This window comes from Choloepus didactylus, chromosome 10 (assembly GCF_015220235.1).
Source record: "Choloepus didactylus isolate mChoDid1 chromosome 10, mChoDid1.pri, whole genome shotgun sequence".
NCBI classification, from domain to species: Eukaryota; Metazoa; Chordata; class Mammalia; order Pilosa; family Megalonychidae; genus Choloepus; species Choloepus didactylus.
This window is the reverse complement of record NC_051316.1, coordinates 18,432,414-18,455,806: the sequence shown is the minus strand read 5'-3', so window position 1 is coordinate 18,455,806 and position 23,393 is coordinate 18,432,414. Positions and strand designations below refer to the sequence as shown.

The window sequence follows — 23,393 nt, the reverse complement described above, 5'->3', positions numbered from 1 at the left end:
AGAAGAAATGTTAACAGACTATGGGTCATATTTTCCTACCAGCACTTCTCTTTCAAAACTATAAACTTTAGATACAGTTCCAGATTCAAATCCCAGCCCACCGCTGACTAGCTGGGCAGTTACATTCTTTTGGACTCTACTTCCTCTCCTGTAAAATAAAGATGATGTAGCTGTCTTTCAGGATGAACTTGAGATTTGGAAATCATATAGGTAAAGGGCATGATGAATAATAGGCACTCAGCTAATTATATTGAATTATTTAAATTGATTTCTACTTTGGGTCTGATGCTGTGTTCAGCACTTTTGTATACATCATCTTGTGAGTATAGTGAGCCCCATAAATTTTAAAAAGGAGGGCATGTGCTATCTGCACAAAGAAAGCTAGGGGACAATTACAAATGCTATAAAACAATGACTTATGGGTCAGTAGATTCTACTTCCTAAATGTCTCCTATCAGAACTGCCTGAGATTGGTTCTGAGTTCAGAACATATCAGAACCATCTGGGAACAATCATTTCCTGTCATTATTGCTACAAGAGCCTCCTAACAGACCCCAGATTCTCTAAACATAACATCGGCCATGCCTTTCTCCTCTTAAAGGCATTCAGCGGCCCCCATTTCCTTTACCACGAAGTCCAGACTTCTTAGTGGAAGAAATAAGGCCCTTTGAGTCATGGCTTCTGCATGGCTCTGCAACTCCACTTTCCTCCACCATCCATCCAAACCCTAAGCTCCAGGCATAAAGAACCATTGGCATTTCCCAAATGCATGATTCTGTGGTCTGTGCCTTTGCACATTCTGTCTCTTAGGCTTGGAACACCCTAACCTCCTCTTTGCCCTTCACCCATCCAACTCCTCTTCAGCCTTTGAAAATTAAATCCACCAGCCCCACCTGAGGAAAGCTGTATGATACACTCCCTGCCCAAAAGTCCCACAAGTCTTGTGATAGTTGGTCTTCTTCTATGCTCCCACAATTCCCTGCACACACTGCTACCATAGCCTTCATCATAGTTCACTTATCAAATTGAGATTTCCTAACAAAGTAATGAACTCCATGAGGACAAAAACAAGACCTTTTATCTTTGTTTCTCTGATGCCACGCATAAGGCGTGCACATAAAATATGTTGGTGGAAGGAAGGAAGGAAGGAAGGAGGGAAAGAGATGGTGAGTGATTCAAGATTCACCTCCTCAAGACCAAAGCATGAACAAAACTTTTCATTTTCTGGACTCAAATGAAGGAAATGGCAAAGGAGAATTTGAGGTGAAGGAGGAGGGAGGGAGGAAAAGATGAAGAGAGGAATGGAGGAGCTTAGAGATAACAGCAAAAATGGTGGATGATCTAGGATGGAGGAAAGAGGCTACAGGTAACACATTTCTACTGTCCCTAAGAATGGACTTTGGAGCCAAACTTTGTTCATATATCCTAAACTAGAAACCAGTGTTTCTTTGGCTTTTATGCCAAATATTTGAGACATTCTAATTTTCTAATTCTTATCTGGGTACAAATCCAGAGAGGAAAGTTCAATTGGCCAAATTTAACAAACAAATTAGTCACAGATCCTGGAATGGAACACAGATATCCTTATTCTTATTTTAGAACAGCTCGCTCTTAAGGTTGGAAGTTCTGACACATGAGCTTGGCTTCCTTGAATGAGGGAAGGCCAACCTGCTGCCAGTTCCAAGACAATCACACCTACAGTCAGACTATGTTTAGAAAAGACAGGGAAAATGAGTAACTTGCGCTTTAAGAATAAGGACTGCTTCCTGCAAATTGACTCAATTTTGAAGATCAGGCCACAGATGGGAAAATTCTTGGCAGTGTCCATGTCTAACCAGGAGGACAATATCCTAATGAGCCCTAATTTACATCTTGTCCAAAGAGGTGTGACTGACACAGCAACGATTCGCCTGTAAAGATTAGTCCTAAGAGTTCAGTTAAATGCTGGTGCAAAATAAATCCTTCTGTGTTCAGGGAGTGGGGAAAAGATTCCCACAATAAGGACCATAATGTACTTTGCTTTCTTGTTTCAATTAACCACAAAGGTCTTGCCTGCCGTTGCAAAATTCCATTTATATGAAATGTCCAGAATAAGAAAATTCACAGGGACAGAAAATAGATTTGTGGTTTCCAGGGACTGGGAGAGGGCAGATGGTGAATGACTGCTAACGGGTATGGGGATTCTTTTTGGGGTGATGAGCAAGTCCTGGAACTAAACAGTAGCAATGGTTGAACAGTATCAAGGATTTAGTAAATGCCACTGAGTTGTATGCTTTGAAATGAAGTGGTAAATTTCATGTCATATGTATTTTACCACAATTTAAAAATAGAAAACAAGGCCCTGTGTTTAGAATGCCAGAGTGAATGCAGAGATACAGCCAAGGATGTATGTGCAGACTATTCTGCACCAATAGTTCATCTAGGCAATCGGTAACATTGACTTGGCAACATTTATGGGGCCAAAATGGAAGTTCTACCTCCTTCTTCTGCCCTTGGGCCAATAGCCATCTACAGGCTCTAAGATGAGAGCATTATTGCTGATGTGAATTGAAACTGAAAGGCAAGATGAGATTTGATGCCATTTTTCCTGTAATGAGGGCATCCCTGAAAAGTGCAATAAAAGGTATTGTCCAAAGTGCTGATTGGGCAAGGTCCTGGCCCACCCATCTCTCATTTTCTCACTCTGGCTCAGTTCCTGGCACCCCTATTTTTGCTTGGTTCCCTGTTTGGGGGTCCAGATCCTGTTCCCAGCTATTACTCAACTCCCTGTTAGGATGGAAAGAGGCAGTGAGTGCTTCAAAGTGTCATCAACTCAAGACCAAAGTGTGAGCAAGACCTTTCATGCTATGGGCTCAAATGAAGAAAATGGTGGAGTATTTGCAGTGTCACTGGGAGAGACATTTCTAGATGGATTTTCTTCCTCCTGGACCCCCAATCCCATGGCATGAGTGACCACATTGCACAACATACCACTGGGAATGGCCTTGTTCCAAAGATGCACAGTTAGTTGCTCAAAGCCCAGGATTTGCATGACCTGCTTTCATCCAAAGGATTTTCACATGCCCCAAACACTGAAAAGGAATGGAAGTAAAGTTTGTCAAATTTATATGAGCCCAGAGGAAAATGTAATGTATAAAACCGAAGCTGAAGCCCAGGTTTCTCTTGTGGCTTCAACAAAGCCACGTCATGTCAATCCGCCTGAGCAGAGCATGCTGTCCTCACAGTAAAAAACAAGATACCCTACAGCTGATGGGCCATGGAGGGAATAAACCCTCAGCAAAATGAGTAATGGATAGAATGTCAACATGATTGACAGCACCAGGCACATAGCAAGTGCTGTGGTTTCCCAGGGCTGCTGTAGCAAAGGGCCACAAACTGGGTAGCTTAATCCAACAGAAATTTATCATCGCACATCTCTGAAGGCTGAAAGTCCAAAATCAAGGTGCTGGAAGGACACGTTTCCTTGGAAGACCCTAAAGAATCAGTTCCATGCCTCTTGCAGTTTCTGGGGGTTCCCTGGAAATCCGTGGCTTTCTCAGTCATCAGATGGTTTCTCTGCTCTGTCTCCCAGTCTGTGCCCAAACTTCCCTTCTTATAAGGGCACCAGTCATGTTGGATTTAGAGTCCATGCTACTCCAATTTGACATCATTCAACCTGCCTAATTCCAACTGTAACCAATCTATTTCCAAATAAAGATCACCTTCTGAGATCTTGATGTCTCTTTGGGGGACATAATCCAATCCGTACCAGCATGTAATCAATAAATGGTCAAATATATTATTGTATTTATTACAATTATCATCAGTATTGCAGGCTCCTGGAGGGGCAATAATCAAGAAGCACCCCTTTGAAATTGTCTGAGGTTCAGTGTCTTTGTCTCAACGGTGACAATGAATTCACAGTTTATCCCTTGGACCCAAGGCCAATGAGGTAGGTATCATTAAAAAAATATCTATCTTGTCTGGTAAAATCTTAGGACAGGATGGGATTCCGTGAAGCTATTAATTGGACTTTGATTCTAGAGCTGTCTTTTAAACTTGTAGGCAACAAGAAGTGGGGGGAAAGTATTTAAATGAAGTCATGGGTTCCTTTGGAAATCTAACTCATGGAATATGGATTTTGAACTTGTCTTTTTGTCAGGTCTTTCTCTACCTGTAAATGCATGGGACGGGGGAGAAGGGGCAGGTTCTTTGCAGGGGAGTGGGTGTCTGTCTACAAACCCAGCCTGGATTCAACACCTGTATTGGTTTTCCAATCATCCTGGCTCCGTGCCCTCCACTTGTTTACTATAATTTGAAAATTTTCCAGACAAGGCAGGGCTGTAACAGCCCTTTGCTTTAAATGTATCTGCAGGCCCTCATGCCTGTCTGCTTGAAAATATTTTGCCCTTGATTCTTGGCTGTTTCCATCAAGGTCATGTTTTTTTGGAGAGTGACTGTCCACAGAGAGACATCCTGTACTTTGAGTTTTTTGTTTTGTTTTGTTCTGTTTTTTGAAAGTAGTAGCTCCACTAGGTCTCGGCACATCGAAATCTGAAACATGTAACTCTTCTCCCTCTGTGGGATCCCTAGATGCAGGTTTAGATTTTAGATGTGTTGGTCCCCCCACCAGGCTGGAAAACAGAGAGGATGGTGGTGCACTGGAGCCTTCCTCTGGGGTCTGAGTTACAGATTTCAGAAAAAGAAAAGCAGGACCATTTAAGCCTTTTTCAGAAATAACCTGCTCAGGTGTTGTCCCAGAAGGACACCACTATGCATTCTACCACACTGTGCATTCTCCAGGGTCATGAGATGTGAGGAAAACCACACTGGCGGTGTGTCCTTAGGGACTTTTTCCATTACCCTGTTAGTGGTTCCCTGAACAGTTTCAGTGGAAAACTAGATTTTTTTTTCTTCCTCCACATTAAAGCTCATAGATCACTCTGGACTTTAACTTGATTACAGATGTCCACTATGGTGCCCTGCTCGGCTGTCCTCTCCAATCATCATTCTTAAAATCCCACAGCTCCAAAGCTCCCTTATTCTATCCCCTTGCCCACCTAAGTCATTAAACCTGCATGAGTTCCCCCAAACCTGAAAAGTTTCAGGAAATATCAGACGGCGATTAAAATAATAAAAACTTCCAGAAAAAAACTGCACATCATATATCTCCATTTTTATTGCATTTAATTGCAATAATCTGCACAGTTAATGACCCATTTCTTATTTGGGTTCACATGATAATATGAATAAACACACCATTACCAGATTTGTAGGACTTTTTGAAGAAACCTGTTGTTGATTTTCTTAGTTACACCCAGGTTGCTCTGAATTTTCCTGACTGAATAAAATCATTTAACATATTCTGCCAAGAAGGGAAATCAAGACAAAACTGAAAATGGAGGCACCAGCAAATATTCAGGGCACAGAATACCACAGATACATGAGAGCTCAGCTTTCAGGGGTTAATAAAACCAAGTTGGCACACTTACCCAATGCCTGGTATGACTCAGTCACATTTCACCCTTTCCCTTGTGCAAAACACCAGTGGGCATCCAATTGGATGAAAAATCTTTTAATTCTCAAGAGAAATGCACGCCTGGGACAGAAAATCATTCTGGAACAGGAAGGACTTCATATATAGTTGCATAATCTGGGACCTGGATTCTTCTCATCACATCATGATATGTCAAAGTACAATACTGTGGACTGCAATGGGTATAACCCATCTGCAACAAGCTTGCATGTCGCTGAACCAGAGGCTCTTGCAAAATAAGAAGAGAACCCAGCTTTCATTATGAGATGTATTCTGAGGTCACCACAGTAGCCAGTTGCAGTAGAATATGTGTTATATGAGATTTGGGGGTGCATGGAGCGGGGATCGTGCTCTCAGAGCTGGCTCTCTGAAGACCCGTGCTAAAGAAGCCTATTTATCCTTGTTAACCAGAATTAAATGAACATATTTGACCACAGAGTCCCACCTTTTATTCTTCTGAAACTCCTATTACAGCCTCTGAAACTAGAGTTCTAGGATACACACTATGGAACTTGCTGCATCATAGACCAGTAAAGACCCACCCTGCCTTGTATTCTTGTAACCTTGACATTTTAAAGTTCTTATCGAGCGTGAAGCCTGTAAGTCCCAAATTACTCTGTTTTTATTTTATTTTTGTTTTTTTTTAAAGGAAATCATAAAACATTTGAAGTTTGTTTTATAGAGCATGATTAGGGGACTTGGATATCTAAATACACACACACACACACATGTGCTTCGGTTTGCATGAAATAGAGCCTGGCAGATGCAAACCTTATATTAGACACGAAACACTCCAGCAGCTGCTCAGTTCCGCTTGGAGGCAGGTGCCCGCCACGACATGTGGCACATTTTCCTGCTCAATGCCACATACGAGCAAGAAGAGCAGACGTTGTACATTCCACTTCTGTGGTGACACTACCCTGGAGGCATTTCTGGAGATGCCTGCGTGGTTGCCACTGACTTTCCAAAATTCCCAAGTACGGTGTTCATTTCAATTGACTCCCTAGCATACATTCCACCCCTAAATGATTAGTTTAATCCAGCCATTGGTGCCCATTCTTCTTGGCTATTGGTTTAGGAATGTGCATATGATCCAATTCTATCCGATAAGATCGGGAAAGCATGCCCTTGGGGATGTTTCTGGGCAAAGTTTATGTCTTAGGTTGGGTTCCCTGGAAAAGAACTCAAGAGACAGAAAGAGATTTGTGTGCAGTTGGTTTATTGAGAGGATTCTCAGGAACAATTGTAAGGAAGTGAAAAAAGCGGGATGGAGCAGAAGGAGAAATTGAGCTATATTGCAATCATAACAAAGTCCTCAGCCAATCCGAAGCTAGACTCTTCAGCAGAGCTTACCAATTGAAGCAAGGGAGCAGAACTGTCGCTCTGGAGGGTGCATAGCCTGGGCTTTGTGACTTCCTTTGCCTGAGAAGAATGTGTAAGAGGAGCTCCACTGTGAGCCAACAGCTGACAACCCTCCCAGCCTCCAGGGAAAAGAGAACCTTAGTCCTTAAGGGTGGGTTCTGGGAAGTACCCCAAGAATCCCCTATAGTATACCGTTGCACTGCTTGGATTCATTGATTCTCTGCAGTGAGTTTATTCCATCTGGCTTCTGCTGTATTTTGGTTGGTCTTTTTCCTGGGGAAAAGAAGCAAAGAAAAATTAGTGGAATGTACCATAGTTCCAGCCACTACAATTTGTCTCCAGGCCTCAAATGCTCCATATCAACTCCCTCCTCCACTATCCATTCTAGAGTCTCCTCCTTCTTGGCTAGCACTTCTGCTGGTCTAGCTGTCACACCTGCTGTGGTGACCAAGACCCTCATCCCTGAAGTGTCTCAGCAGCTGCTCACCCAATCCTTCCAAGATCCAATTTAGGTATGGCCAGACTGAATCAGTGTGGGACTTAATCTATATTATTGGAGGCCTTATAAAGAGGAGCCAGAAGTCAGCAGAAACTATAAGAGCAGACACAAGGAGACCAAGGTCATCACCATGCAATGGGAGGCAGAGATGCAAGCCGAGGAACCTCAGGGATTGCTGCAAGCCAGCACCAGAATGCTAGAGACTTGGGAGAAAAAGCATGGCCTTGTCAACACCTTGATTTTGGATTTCTAGACTCCAGAACCATGAGCCAGTAAATTCTTGTTTAAGCCAACCCAGTGGGTTACTTGTCATAAAGCAGCTGTGCATTGCCTCTTACGTCATAAGCACTCTCTGGTGAGTGCTAACATGTGAACAGAGATTTTCACACTTGATGCCCACTCCCATAGATCTATCCACATATCTTTTCCCCCAGAACCCTTTATGCCCAGTCTTCTTATATTTCTTCCTCATAGCTCTTAACCAACAAGCCAAGCCATACAGCATTTCCCATGAGTCCACATATATTCTTACATCAAGCAATTTCTTCCACACAAGGTAGATGATCAAGTAAACTGCTCAAAATTCTGACCTTTGGGAGGATTGTCTCTCACTGGTGTCTTTCAGAGCTACCCCAGAGAGGGTCTGCAGTGTAGCAGTAGTCCACTTTTGGCTTGAGCCCATACACCAAGGGAACCCATTCACGTATCACGCTTTATCCTCCTCCAACAGCTGATCCTAAGGGAGCCCCCATTTGACCATGGATGTGAGCTGAGATAGAGGCATGATACAACAGTGATGCAAACATAGGAATTGGAACTATTGGCTCATGCTGCTTACTTTTACTATCTGGCTCAGCTCATGCCCAATTCCATATGCAACACTTTAATCTTGGCATGGATTGATGTTTGGTCCACCCAACCTATGATTCAGTGAATTAACAGAACCCAGCTCATGATGGGCAGTGCTGGCCTCATGGCCAGGCACTCTTTCCTTGCCAGGGCCGCATAGCATCTTAGGGTTTGTTTTTGCATGTTGTATAGTTCTCTGCTATAAATGGCAATACCTTGCTCTAGAATTCTAGGGATATGTGTTGTGGTTCTTTTATTGTGGCTTCCCATAAACTCCACAGGATTGTCCTTTCCCACCATGGATATCTCTACTACCATCAGTCTGAAGGGTTGTGTGGTACAAGTTCCAGACCTTTTGAACCTCATTCTGGACTTGCAACAGAGCCCTTTGCTGTTCTGGGCTTCATTCAAAGGTGGCAGCCTTTTGTGTCTTTCAGTGTATGGGTTGGAAAATTATTCCTGGTTATGACATATGCTTCCACCAGAACGCCTAGAAGACTATCAAACATCGCGCTTCCTTCTTAGTGCTGGAGAGTGCAAGAATCAGTAATTTTCCTACTTTAAGGGTATGTCTTGACATATTCTAGATTATCTGGAACCCTAGATATTTCACTGATGTGGTGGGCTCCTGAAGTTTCATAGAGTTTATCTTCCATCCATTGGAGCACATGTGCCTTACTGAGATATCCAACATATGCATCACTTCTTGCTCACCCAGTCTAGTTAACATGATGTTATTGATGTAGTAGACCGTTGTGATGTTCTGCAGGATATTTATCTGGTAGAATTGCCTTTGGACAGAGGGTGAGAGCGTTAAAACAGCCATGGAGCAAGATGGTATATGTGTACTGTTGTCCTTCCCATGCAAGTGGGAAAGTCCTCTGATAATCCTTCCAATAGGAGTGAAAAACAATGCATTCACCAGAATGACAACTGTATACCATCAGCCTGAGACTGTTAATCTGCTCCAGCAAAGAGACCACATCTGACATAGCAGTTTCAATTGGGGCTGCTATCTGGTTGAGTTTAGGATGTTCCTCTGTCTTCCAAGAGGAACAATCTGATGCTTGGAGGAAAAGGAATGGTGAATCAAATGGGTGAATCACTTCTGCATACTTTGGGTCTTTAAGGGTGGCACTAATCTGCCATTCTCCCCAGGATGTGATATTGTTTTATTTACTATCTGAACCAAAATGGGAGATGAGTAGTTTCAGGGGTTTACACTTGGCCTCCTGAACAAGATAGCTCTCATCCCACAGGCTGAAGACCTAATGTGAGGATTCTGCCATCCATGAAAATTCAGTATGAGGATTCTGACAACCATTCATTCAAATTATACCTGTGAAAGATCATCAAATGGATCTTCAGGCCCAGTGGACCCACCATAAGACTGAATTGGGCCATTTACTTACCATATGCCCTACGGATGGGACATGAAGATGTGCCAGACTTGGGTATCAGTGCCAACTCAGATCTTGTGTTCAGCAGTCCTTAAAAGGTCTAGGTAATTCTCTTTACCCAGCTTGGAGTTAACTCAGTAAATTGCCATGGGTCACTTTTTGGAAGGACTAGAGCAGGGATCAGCAAACTTTTTCTGTATAAGGATAGATAGTAAATATTTTTAGCTTTGCAGGCCATATGCAGTTCTACCACAGCTACTCAACTTGGCTGTCATAACACAAAAGCAGCCATAGATAATAACTGAATGAATAAATGGTAGGGAGTGGCTGTGTTTCAATGTTATTTACAAAAACAGACAGTAGGCTGGCTTTGGCCACCCTCAGATTACTGTTTTCCAAGACCTGAACCAGGAAAATGATTATCTTATATACTTGTGGTTATGTGGTCCTTCCTCATGGAAATTTGGCCTCTCCTTTAGTAAATGGATCTAAAGGTGAGATCTGGCTGAGATACAAAAATCATGTAAGGAAACATGACTTTTTATTGGGCAGCTGCCCTCAATCATTTACTAATCCATCCATGATTTTTTTTTTAATAAATAAATCAATATGCTCATTTTCTGCTCATCTATCTTGTTCCTAGGAACACTGTGTTTTATAAATATCTCCATAGCTCTCCGCAGGTCAGGCCCCTCTGCCTGCCATTCAACCACCTTGCTTTTGATAGTTGAGCACCACTTAGCCTCTATTATTTCTGGATCTTATTATCTCCATTGCTACCAGGGAGCCCAGTTCTGTAACAGCATTTCCTCTCCTGATCCTCAGACTACAGAGGACCACCATCTGTGAGCTTCTCAAAGATGGCCTGTCACCAGTGCATTCCTTACTGTCTTTGAAAATGGGTTTCCTTCTGGGCTCATCCATAGAACATATTTGCCTGGTGCGTTTTCCAACCTTATTTAGCATATTCACTCTAGCATATCCACTTCTCCGATCCTTTCTTCCACTTTCTGCCATGGCAGTTCTGGCATTCTAATTATCTGAGTGTTCTAAGATTCCAAGAGACATCCTACAGTGGGTCAGCACCATTTCTCAGGGTCCTTTGTCGGGGTATTAGATCATGGATCATGAGAGAATATTTCTATATCAATAAACTCTTCCTTATACAACTTTATATTCTGCTCTTCTTGAGCCAACATGCTCAGGACCCATCTTGACTTAGACTCCACAACCACTTCAGCTCAGAACCTCTCCCCAGTTGTGACTTAACCCCAGTTATTGAGGAGTGCTCTCGAGAACAAAATCTGTAGTAGCATGAGGAAAGCAGGATTGGGAAGCTGAACTTCAGGCAGTTACAACTGATGATCAATCTGATGGAGAGCTCTGGAGTTGAGAGGCTCCAAATTGAAGAAAGGGGTCTCGCTCTTCGTACCCCGACATAAAACAGTCAAATTATGGGGTGCCCCAGAGCTCAGATCCAAAGCAGAGAGCATACCGTTGAGCAAGGAAGCCTCCTTCAGATACAAGCAAATTCTAGGGAGGGACTCAGCAGTGAATCATCATCATCAGCTAATGCTTCTGGAGTTGGAAAATGAGGGCCTCCATCCCCAAAGGGAGGATCTGCATGATGCCCCCAAGTATCTGCTAAAGAGGCCTTCCTCTTTAAAGGAACATGCAGTAAAAGAAGGTCCCTCATGTCCAGTAGAAATTGCTTTGTTTGGATATGATGCCTAGCATGACTAGAGCTTTCTTTCTACCGAAAGAGAAGCTGCTGAAGTTAAAGCTGACACGTTGAGGATGACAGAGAGATGGAGAGAACCTTTGTCCTGGATGATTTTGTTGTGCTGAGTCAACACTGTTGAATCTGGAAGGTCCTGGGATTGATTTTCTCTTTCTTAAAGAGGCTAGCATTGTGACTGATGCATCCAGCTTCAAAACTAATTTATGGACAGTTCAAGTAATGGATGGAGGAAATAGAAGAGACAATAAGCAAGACTGATTTAATTTTTCTGACCATAGTCGAAACTTTCAAAAATATAGACTATGATGACATGGGGAAAAATGTTTCTGAAACATATTAATATACTTTTCTTTTTTTGCAATTATTTGTACTGACCTCCCCTTATTGTGCCAGAGGCATTGATTTGCTTCAGAAATATTTAGTTCTGCTACATCTGAAAAGAACGATTCAATATTACACTCTGACATCCAGAACACAATTTTCAATTCTGCAGGAAGACATTCATTTTGTAAGCCAAGATTTTTCCATCTTTTTAAGTTTCCATTAAGAGTCAGACCTGGGCAATGTAATATTCAAGTTTAACATTAGCCAGAATTGGTGAGAGAATGATATTATATAAAATAAAACCTGTCCTTTTACCTTTTAGGTCTCCATGGGATGAGAGAGAGGAAGAGGAGGGAGAGGGGGAGGGGGAAAGGGAGAAGTTGTTGTTAGATGCTTCCTATCATTCCCATGAAGTGAATTCAGGAAAATGAGGAGGCATAGTGGATAGCTGGAAGAGAAAGCTCAAAACAAAGACACTTTCCCCCCATTTCCCCTTGGGAACCGCAGAGGGAGCTTTCATTCAGATATGGATTAGTGCAAGAGTGATACAGCATAAGACTGATGGAGGAAGACGGGTGGATGAATGAGCCTGAAGTTGTGCTCCTGCCTCTTCCTGGTTTACACGTGTTGAAGAAGGATCCAGAAGTTCCTGTCTGCTCTGGAGAGGTGACTCAGAGGGCTGAGGGGGTGTGTGGATCAGTCAGTACCAGAGATCAGGCAATAATGCAAAGAACTGGAGCTATGGACTCTGGTGGAAAGTGTGAACACCACACCCAAGTAGCCAGATAGGGCCACTCATACTTAGCAACCATGAGTCCATGATCCAGAAAGACAAGCCACAGAAGACAAGGAACCAGAGAGGATCTCAAGGATATCAGATCTGATAGCCCATCTCCCCTCCTTTTGGAAGGCCTCAAAAACTCCTTATAGGCCCAGCTGCTATCATGAAGAGGAGAAGGGAGAAGAAAGGAAATCTAAAAGGTGGAAGACTTTCTCAAAGAGGCCATAAAGTGATTATTTTAATCTAAAGAGATGGTAATATTTTAAATTTGCAAATGTGGTGTCTACGTGTAGTAGGATCTGTTAGCGTCTGCTCCCATCCCCCCAGCTCTCATAAGCCTTGCTCAGATATTCATATTTCATATCTTGCACTAAATACCTGAGAAATCCTGTTTTGTTTGCCTCACATTTCCCAAATTACCATTTCCTAAACCATTTTTGTTATAATGGGAATGAACAGAGTACTTCTGGACAGCAAGACCCAACAAACAAGATTCTCATCTCCCTCGTGCAGTCGAGAGGATAAAATACCATCCTAAATCCATGGCCATCGTTAAAACCTAAAGAATCCATTCATCCACACTCTGGGCTCCTCACATCTGAGTGGGCACTGGCCTTGAGCTGTCCTTGAGCCCAGTTATCCTAGATGACTATTCCAGAGCATCGGGGAGCACTTCTGAATCCTGCCTTTAACTTTGACCCTCTTGCCGTGGTGTTGGGCCCTCCCTTTTCACCCTATCCCCTCACACCAGGCTTGCATGTCCCTGTCTACTCCCTTCAGTGTGAAACCCCAATGCTACCGTCAGCCTGGTTTTCAGGTTGCATTTTTGTCCTTGGTGCCACCTTCCAGATTGTCCTGCAGCTACTTTCCTCTTATCCCACACATCCACCCTGTTCAACCCATCCCTCAATCCTCCCCTGAGTAGTTCAAGGCTTTCCTTAACTCTAGAGAGAGTTTAGACATAGATGTAATAATCCTTATTTCCATCATAGCCACTGAGAATTATTTCTGTAATCATCCTGTCTTCTGGAAGGATGATGCATCTTGGTTTTCAGGACAGAAAATATTTCTCTTAGTACTCTTCAACTTGTTTTAACTTTGTGCCTTCTATGATAATGACAAATTCTCATGCCTTCCTTGAATTTTCTTTGAAATCTTAAAATTAATTAATTTTAATCAATTGAAAGACAATTGATTTTAATTAATTAATGCCACAGCTAAACACAAACCTAAGCGATGTCTGCAATTTATTCTGAACAACAACAACAACAAAGTAAGACAGATTCATGGATGCATAGAGGGATGGCTAGATGGGCAGATATGTGATTAAAGCAAATAATACATAGAAAGTGAAATGTACACCTTAGGTTGTGGGTAAATGGGTGTCCTCTGAAAAATTCCTTCAATTTTTTGGTATGTTTGAAAATTCTGATATAAGATGTTTGAGAAAAATGTAAGCAATTTTCAAATGTGTTTTTACAAATGACACACACCACTCCCCGCTCAGGGAGGAGGGATAGCAGATGTCCATCTAGTTGGAAGAAACGGCTTGCATGATTTAATTCTCTGCTTGAACCATGTGAATCTCAGCATAACTGCTATTTGGGGGAAGTGTTGCTCATTCTCCCAGCCCAACGCTGTAATCTCCACTCTCTTCATCTTCTGGGAACACGACGGCATTCCCAGTGCATTTGGCTAGGGCTTATCTGTCAAGATTGTACTCACAGCCCACGCCCCTCTCACCCAGTGTGCCTGGCTGTGCTCCACACACATCTCCTGTTCCATATGCCACCCTTTCAAACCCTTCCTGGATCCTGCATCAGGAACACCTTCCAAATCTGATATCCATCTGTCCATCCTTGGAAGAAGCAACAAAAGTCAACAACACTTATACAGGAAAGGATGATTTCTGTGGGATGAATTTGCTTAGAGAACAAATCGTGCCCAATCCATTCCTGGATGAACACTGGTATGCAAGGAAAAAAATGTGCATTAAAAATGACTAAGATTTGTTTAAACAATTCCATCTGTTAGTACTGTGAGAAAAGGCTCAAGGCTTCTGGTTGTGTCTGGGGTCGGGGGCAAGAAGGGAGGGGCAGAGCTTTTTAAACAGAATCTGCAGTGGTCCTAGAAGCCATGGGTCAGTTTAGTGGGGTGAAGGAGTTTTGAAGTGAAGGAAACCCCAATATTTGCAAGAAGCAACTGTGTTCTGGAAAGTAACAGCTCTAGAAGGACCACACTTTCCAAAGTGAAGGGTTTATAGCTACCTTTGCCTAAGTCTATTCTAAGGCAAGTCAAGGTTTGTAAATATCTACTCTTCTGTCTGCACACCCATGTTCAGAGCAGCATTATTCACAATCGCCAAAAGGTGAAAGAAACCCAAGAGTCCATCAATGGAAGAATGGATAAACAAAATATGGCATATGCACAAAACAGAATATTATTCAGCCATAAAAAGAAATAAAATTTTGATACATGATAAAACATGGATGAATGCTGAAGACATCATGTTGAATGAAGTAAATCAGACACAAAAGGACCAACATTATATGATCTCCCTTCTCTGAAAGAACTACACTATGCAAATTCTTAGAAATGGAAAGATTACAGGGCAGGGGTGGGAGTCAGGATGGAGAATGGGGAGTTCTTGCTTAATGGGTACAGAGTTTCTGTTTGGGGCGATAAAAGAGTTTTGTTCATGGCTGGTAGAGATGGTAGCACAACATTGTGATTGAATTGTGCACTTGAAAGTGGTTAAATTGGGAAATGCTACATTGTATATATGTTACCAATAACATTTTAAAAAATTCCACTGTAAAAAAAAAAAAAAGTCCATTCCTCACACCCTAGAATTGAAAGTGGCTAGAAGTAGTATAAGAAATGCCCACAAAAGTGAAGGGGCATCAGACCCATTGGTAATGCGTAAATGATAATGACAATAAGGCTGGAGCCCCATATGGCTTTGAATATTAGACTAAGTGTGTACTGAATTAATACTTGGCTCTTTGGCTGAGAGGACCTGTTCTGGTTTGCTAATGCTGCCAAGATGCAAAATACCAGAAATGGATTGGCTTTTATAAAGGGGGTTTATTTGGTTACAAAGTTACAGTCTGAAGGCCATGAAAATGTCCAAATGAAGGCATTAATACAAGTGTACCTTCACCGAAGTAAGGCCAATGGCATCCGGAAAACTTCTGTTAGCTAGGAAGGCATGTGGCTGGCATCTGCTGATCCCAGGTTGTGTTCCAGCTCCATTCGCAGCTCCTGTGCATTCTTCAAGTGTCCTTCTTAGCTGTAGCACCTCCTTCTGTCTGTGAACACTTTCATAGGGCTCCAGTGATTTAATTAAGACCCACACTGAATAGGTGGGGTAACACCTCCATGAAATTATCCAATCTAAGGTCTTGCCCACAGTTGATTGAGTCACATCTCCATGGTTACACTCAATCAAAAGGTTTCAACCTAATCAACACTAATACATCTGCCCCCACAAGATTTCATTAAAGAACATGACGTTTTGGGGGACATGATACATCCAAACCAGCACAGGACCCATTAAATATTTTGAACCATAGAGTAACAAAGCGATGCTTGTAGACTCTGGAGGAAATGACTTCGTAAGTGATTAGCTGCTAGGGGCCCTCTACAACCAGGAAACATGAGGTAGCCCATGCAGCTTTCTACCCCCAGCCTGACTGCTGAACACCTGCCTCAGGAAACATCTCATCTGAGCCATGTGTGCTTTGTCCAGGGACAAGCAGTAGAACCATAAACCCAGACACTCTCATGCGGATATGGTAAAGAGACCCTTGTATCTGAATAGGGTCATAGCACAAATCCCCTAATGAGCAGGAGCAAAAAAATCAACAGCAGCAAGAAACCATGGCACCTGCTCTCTGGTTAGTTCAAGTGAAGCCAGCAGCTTAAGGGTTCACCAGAGATCAGCTTCAAGCATTGCAGCATCATAACAGAGAACAACTGCAGGCCACCCTTGGCCCTGCCCACAGATGCAATGGAATGCAGGACTCCAGTGGGCATGCAAACATAACGACAGCATTTCCCATCAGAATAAAGTAAAAATAAATAATAAAAACAAAGCAGAAGGGAATAAGGGCAAGGTTGAAGCAAAATGGGGCAAAGAATGAAGTTAAGATTTGAAAAACCTAAAATCCATGAACTCCAATAACAGCATTTGAAGCATGTGGGATCCTTGTTACAAATTCAGGTTCCTGGGGAGATGGAACCCCAGCCCCTACCCCACCCCCATACCAGTCAGTCTAAATCTAAAATCTGATAACCACATGACTGGATACATTGAGGAGGGAGCCGTGAATTTACTTAAATATGGTTTCTTAACATAGACTTTGAATTCTTCTGAAATGATATAAGAAGTTCATGTGTATATGCACTTTTATTTTCTAGATAGAGAATTTAAATGCTCATCAGATTACCAAAAGATGCCAGAACCCAAAACTGGTTAATGCCACTGCTAACCTTTCCAGAAAGCCATGGAGAAATGGAACCACAATGAGATGATAGAAGATCTGATATTATTAATAGCTATTGAAGACTTACTAACAATTAGCATCTGGACTCTCACTTAACACCTGGGAGGCAGATATTGTCACCACTGCCACTTTATAGTTGAGGAAGCAAAGCCTTGGAGATTAATTTCCCCTAGGTTATGCAAATGGTCAACTGCAAGATTAATTTCCCGGCAATCTGTCTCCAAAGTGGCAGGTTTAACTACCCACATGCCCAGCTCACCCACAGTATAGGAGAGAGTTTCCTGATGTAAAAACATGCCAGGGTCTCAGGCCAAGCTCCACTCTTCCTTAAGCTGAAATCAAAAAGACTGTGTGAGCGGTTGTCAAGATAAATCTTCCTCCTATATTACAGTTTCTGTTGTGCCTGCACAATTCTTTGAATGAAATGGACTTTATTCTATAATTTTATAGCAGCTGGCATATTTTTGGCATTTCCTAAAAATCACCTTCAAGGAACAGCTCGTTCTCAGAACAGTTTATTCAAGGAAATACCCAAATCCCAGCTCTGCCACTTACTGGCAGAGTGACTTTGAGCAAATTACTTAAGTTTGCTATTCTTTTCCTTACTCTTAGCATTTTTATTATCATTGCAATGCTATGTGTATACATTTTTCCACAATATAAAAATAAAGCAAATCAACTCACCTCATTTTATGAAGCACGTAAAACCCAGATACCAAAATATAAAAACCTAACAATACTGTGATGTTCTAGTTTGCTAATGCTGCCAGAATGCAAAACACCAGAGATGGACTGGCTTTTATAAAGGGGTTTTATTTGGTTACACAGTTACAGTCTTAAGGCCATAAAGTGTCCATCAACAAAGGGTACCTTCACTGGAGGATGGCCAATGGCATCCGGAAAACCTCTGTTAGCTGGGAAGGCATGTGGCTGGCATCTGCTTGATCCCAGGCTGCGTTTCAAAATGGCATTCTCCAAAATGTCAGCGCCAGCTTCCAATGGCCATTTTCTAAATGTCTGTCTCAGCTCCAGCTTGCTATGAGCTCCTTCTGTCTGAGCTTATATAGTGCTCCAGTAAACTAATCAAGGCCCACGCTGAATGGGCGGGGCCATACCTCCATGGAAACTATCCAGAGTTATCACCTACAGTTGGATGGGTCACATCTCCATGGACACTGAACCAATAGGTTCCAACCCAATCCACACTAATACATCTGCCCCCACAAGAATGCATTAAAGAATATGGCTTTTTCTGGGGTATATAACTATACAAACCAGCACATATGGTAAATATAGATCCCTTTTAATAAAGAATGTGAATGAAAGAATCCCTTCTAAAAAGTCAGATTAATTTATTCATTATAAGAGTAACCCTTGGGATTTCACACATACAGGATTCAGAAATGTATTAATATAATCTCTCACAATAATAGGTAAAATGGCACATTGATATGATAAATGCTGAAAAAATTCAATACTCAATCCTGATTGCTCAATAAAAATCAGTAAATTATGACTATAAGGATCCCCCCTTAAAATAAAAAATAATTAGCTTAAACTAATAGCTTATACATTCATTCAATAAACATGCTTTGAGCCCAGATACCATTCCAGGTGCTTGGCATATGTGAGTGAACATAAAAAAGGTAACTGCCCTTGCAGAAGTTATATTCTAGGCAGGGAGGGGCCAAGGGGAACAGAAAATAAGCAATAAACATAATAAATAAACAACATGGTTTTTGTATCAGTTATCTATTGCTACGTAACAAACATCCCCAAAGTTGGTAGTTTAAAAGAACAGATTTATTACCTCTGTGGGTCATTTGGGCTGCACATGCCATCGCCTGGGGCTGAAGTTATCTGGTCCACAGTAGCTCATTCACATGACTGACATTTGATGCTGGCTGTTAGTTGGAAACTCAGCTGGGGCTGTCAATGAAATACACACACAGGATTTTTCCACATGTCTTGAGCTTCCTGTGGAATGGCGGCTGGGTTCCAAAAGGGAGCATGCCAAGAGCAAGTGTTCCCAGAGAGAGTTTTCTCTCCAAGACAGCAGAAGCTTCCATTCCTTTCAAAGGCTTAAGCCTGGAATGGCACACTTCTGCCGTATTTTTTTGGTTAAAGAAGTCACAGGCCTAGCCCAGATTCAAGGTGGCAGAGAAAATAGACTACCTCTCATTGGGAGATGCAGCAAAGGCTTGTTGTCATCTTTAATCTACCATGTATATTCAAAGGTGATAGTGATATGGAAAAAGGTTTTACAAGAAAGCGCAGTCAAAGCAATAGGAATTGGAGGTGGGTGGGTGTGATTTTAAATAAAGTGGTCAGAGTTGACCTCATTGAGAAGGCAGCAAATGAGCAAAGATATGAAGGTGGTGAAAAAGAGAGCAATGCAGATAATCTGGGAAAAGAGTTTCCCAGGCAGAGGAAACAGGCACGGCCAACAAAGAGGTCAGCAGGGTAAAGAATAGAGTGAGGTGGGAAAGAGTAATCAATTTTGTGTTCAGAAAGGTCGGAGTCATACAGATTTTGTTCACAGTGTAGGATATTGATTTTTATTCAAGGAAATAGGGAGGCATTGCGGCATTTGGGCAAAGGAGTGAAATCCAGGTAAAAAATTCCAGAAATCCAGAGTAAGGGATGGCAGTGGCAGTGGGGGTGGTGAAGCACTGGGGAGTTCTTGTTATATTTTGTAGGTAGAGCTGAAAGGATCTGCCAATTATTAGATGGGAGTGAGAGAAAAAGCTACTGGATGGATGGAACTGCCATCAGTGCAGAAGGGGATGGTGCTACAGGATCCTGCTGGGTGGCAAGAAGGCCTGGAGTTTGGTCTTAACCGTGTTAAGTTTCTGATGCCTGGTAGAAAACAAGATGGAGATGTCCAGAAGGGAGCTAGGTATAAGGTTCTGTAGTTGTGGAGTGAGGGCTGGGCTGGAGAGAAACATTTGGGAATGGTAGACCAGATGTTCTGTCTAGCCATGAGGCTGGATGAGCCCCACTACCCAGAGGAAGTGCAGGTAGACAAGAGGCTTTGGGTGGGCATTTTTGGATTCCAAAGAAAGTCAGGAGCAAAGCAATGATGCTCAGTGTGACTTTCATATCTATGACTGTTATATCTAGTGTGACTAGATACCCTGGCTAACACCTTTGCAGCTAAAACATAAATCAGCAATACAACTATTATAAAGGAGGATGGATTACAATTGTCTTTTCAATCAATGTGATTGTGTGCCTACAAAACCCAGGAGATTAAATAAAACTCTATTGGAATTAGTCGGAGATAGAGAATTTTATTTAGTAAAGAGAAGAGAAGTATAATAAAAAGAGCTTTCGGCCATAATGAATCCAATTGCATATTGGGGAAAACATTCACTAATGATATAAACTACCCAGGAAGTACTCTAACAAAAAAAAAATTCTTACGTGAAGAAAACTTCAAAATATCTGAACACATATTAAAACCTCAAGAGTCTCCCGTCCCTTACCTGGCTCTGGTTTCCTGCAGTGTACTCTTGAGTTCGCAAGTCTCCATTGCCCATCTTTGGCATGCAGGCTCGTCAGCACAGGTCCACAGGGTAACTGTGGCACCTGAACAGGCCTGTCACCCACAGAGAGGGATCCAAACACTGGGCTTTCTGTTTCCAGCCACTGCTCTGTAGTAATAGACTTAGTCCTTAAGAGGCTGGGGCTATGGTTATCCCCATTTTACAGAAGAGGGGAGTGAGCACATATCCCTAAGTCACTGAGAGAAGTAATCCCCCTTCTTAGTTTGCGAGGGCTGCTATAACAAACATCACCAACTGGTTTTGGCTGTACAACAGGAATTTATTGGCTCCCAGCTTTGAAGCAAGAAGTCCAGAATCAAGACATCAGCCAGGCTTGCTTTCTCCCTGATTCTGTAGTGATCCAGTGGGGGCCACCAGCAACTCTTGGGGTTCCTAGGTTTGTATCTCTGCCTCCCATCATGTGAGGGTGTCTACTCCTTTCATCTGCTCCTCCGGCTTCCACTGGCTTCTGGCTTCTCCAACTTCTGGGCTGTGGGTTCTTGTCTTCAGCAGGGATTAAAACGCAGACTCATTCAGTTTCATCTTCCAGAGTTTGCTTCTCTGGTTGCCTATGAATTTGTGCTATTTTTACATTTGAAAAAGAAAAACATATTTCAGCATCATCCAAGCAGCATGACTATCCCCTATTTAAGAAGCCCCCAAAGCAGGTGCAGTTTGCCAGGGTCCCAAGCACCATGAAGAGCTTCTTGGAGAATCTGGGTTTTGGGTAAGTTGAAATATTACAAAATACTTCCTTTTTGCCATCAAAACATTGACTTAAGTATCATACGAATAGCACTGAATGTTGAGGCTTTTGTTCGCCCGTTTTCGCCTGAGAGTAGAAATTGCCCTCAGTGTTTTTCTTGGGAAGTACATTTGTATGACAATGTTCACTGTTGGCATTTCTAAGCGAATGCACCCTGCTATGCAAAGCTGAGCACAAAAAGCAAGGATCTGTTTGCTCTTTTGCATTTTGTTACCCAAAGACTGCCAACTGGGGTAAACACACATTTACTCATGAAGTGACTGAACACTTTGATTCTCGTAAATTCCTGAAATGCCAGCAGCTCATGTGCCTGCCTGGTCGATTTGGCATTTTGGGCTCAAAGCTAGGGCAAGTGGTCCAAATCCTTTTCTTATCCCACTCTCTGGCATTTGAGGTTTACAGCAAAAGGAAACTTATTACAGTGTACTTTGGGTAAGGCTAGGGTTTCAAATGCCTGTCTCTCCAGAGGGGTGTACCGCTCCACCCATGAAAAGCAGCCTGCCAAAAATTAAGCAGCTGAACCCCTTGTAAATCCAGTTTCTGGGGCATGGGTCTTAAAACCCAGCACCTGTTGCAAGCAAGCAGTTGCAATGGGTCTGCAGCTGTGAGGTGCTATTATGTAGCCAGCTTGTATCAACAAACACATGAGTTCTTGTCAGTCCCACATGTGATGAGAGGGTGATCAATGAATTTTGTTGCAGCTCCTGCCCAGCCAGCAGAAAGCACCCAGGCACCATTTAACAGCATCAAGGCAAGCACTAAGAGTAAAACATTAATTTGCCTGGATCTGCTAGACTTTCAGACATTCTTCTACCCCGGTTTACACAGTAATGATATTCATTGTACATGCAGAACAGTTAGCGATTCACAACCTCCCAACCACAATTCCCATCCGATGCTGCAAAAGCCCCTTCCTGCTTTCCTTGGGAGCATCAATTGACTGCCATTAAAGAAATGCACCATGAAGTGAAAGAGCTCAGCATTTTGGCACTTCCTATTCTCAGCTGCCCCCCAACAAGGAGCATGCAAATAAGGAGAGTGGCAGAGAGGGTCTGCTGAAGAGGGCAAGGGGCTGGGATCTCGCCCAACCCAACTATAATATCCAGATGCTCTCAGCTTGTCTTGGGAGTCAGGGTAATTATTTTTATCCTTTTCACCATTATTAGAATTCTGGTTAGATGACTTTTCTAATGAAAAGATTTTTATTATACAATGTCTTCCATGAAAGAATTTTTGAGCCACTTCCCAAAGGATGTGTGTTGCTGTCACTGGGACTCGAGCTGCCCATTATCACCAACAAATTCACAGCAACGCTGCCAACAGTGACCAAGAATCTCTGCAAAGTATCTAGATCACGTGTTATCGGGTTTGCTCTGCAACTTGAATGCAGACCGCAGAAAATTTGGGAATGGTAAGACCTTGCTGGAAATGAGTTCAACAGCAGCCTCCACCCCAGGCTCATGGCTAATTAACCCCACTGGGAGACACCCCAGCACGCAGAAAGTCAAGTCTTTGCCCAGCTGGGTGGGGTCCTCCAAACAGGGAGCCCCCTTCCTCAGCTGAGCTGCCGTCGTCAGCTGATGTGGTACATAAAACAAGTGGCAGGACCCTGGACATGCATTTTGGTGGATGAAATGCACTGGGCTGATTTTACACTCACAGGGTCATAGAACGTCTCTTCTATCATCCTACCCTTATTATAGTTATTATTAGTGTTTTATTAGCCTTAATGTTAAAAGTCCCGGTCTTTTTCTTTAAGTTGTTCCCTCTTCCATGTATATCTCGCTTAATCCTTCTGATATAACTGGATCGCTGGCCCATGGCCTGTGATGATAACAAGGAGACATTACAAGCAAGAGTATCATGAGATGAAAGGTTTATTTAGTACATTGTTTGATCTTTGAAGGTCAGTCTTCTGCGCAGGAGACAGAAGGCGAGCTGACGTCTCTCTGGCTGCTCTCCCCTGTTTTGAGCAAGCATGTTCCAGGAAGCTGGTTTGTTATTTTGGCAAGTGACTGTTTATCACCATGCATTCTGGGGGTCAGGTTTCCTGTTGCAAAGAGGCCTAATCGTTCCTGATATTTAAATAAACAGACCTTT

The 23,393-nt window shown here is 42.6% G+C and overlaps 1 pseudogene; it reads right to left on the bottom strand.

Moving 5' to 3' along the window:
• Window positions 1-23,393, bottom strand: part of LOC119545116 — an 80,316-nt pseudogene that overhangs the window by 49,040 nt on the left and 7,883 nt on the right.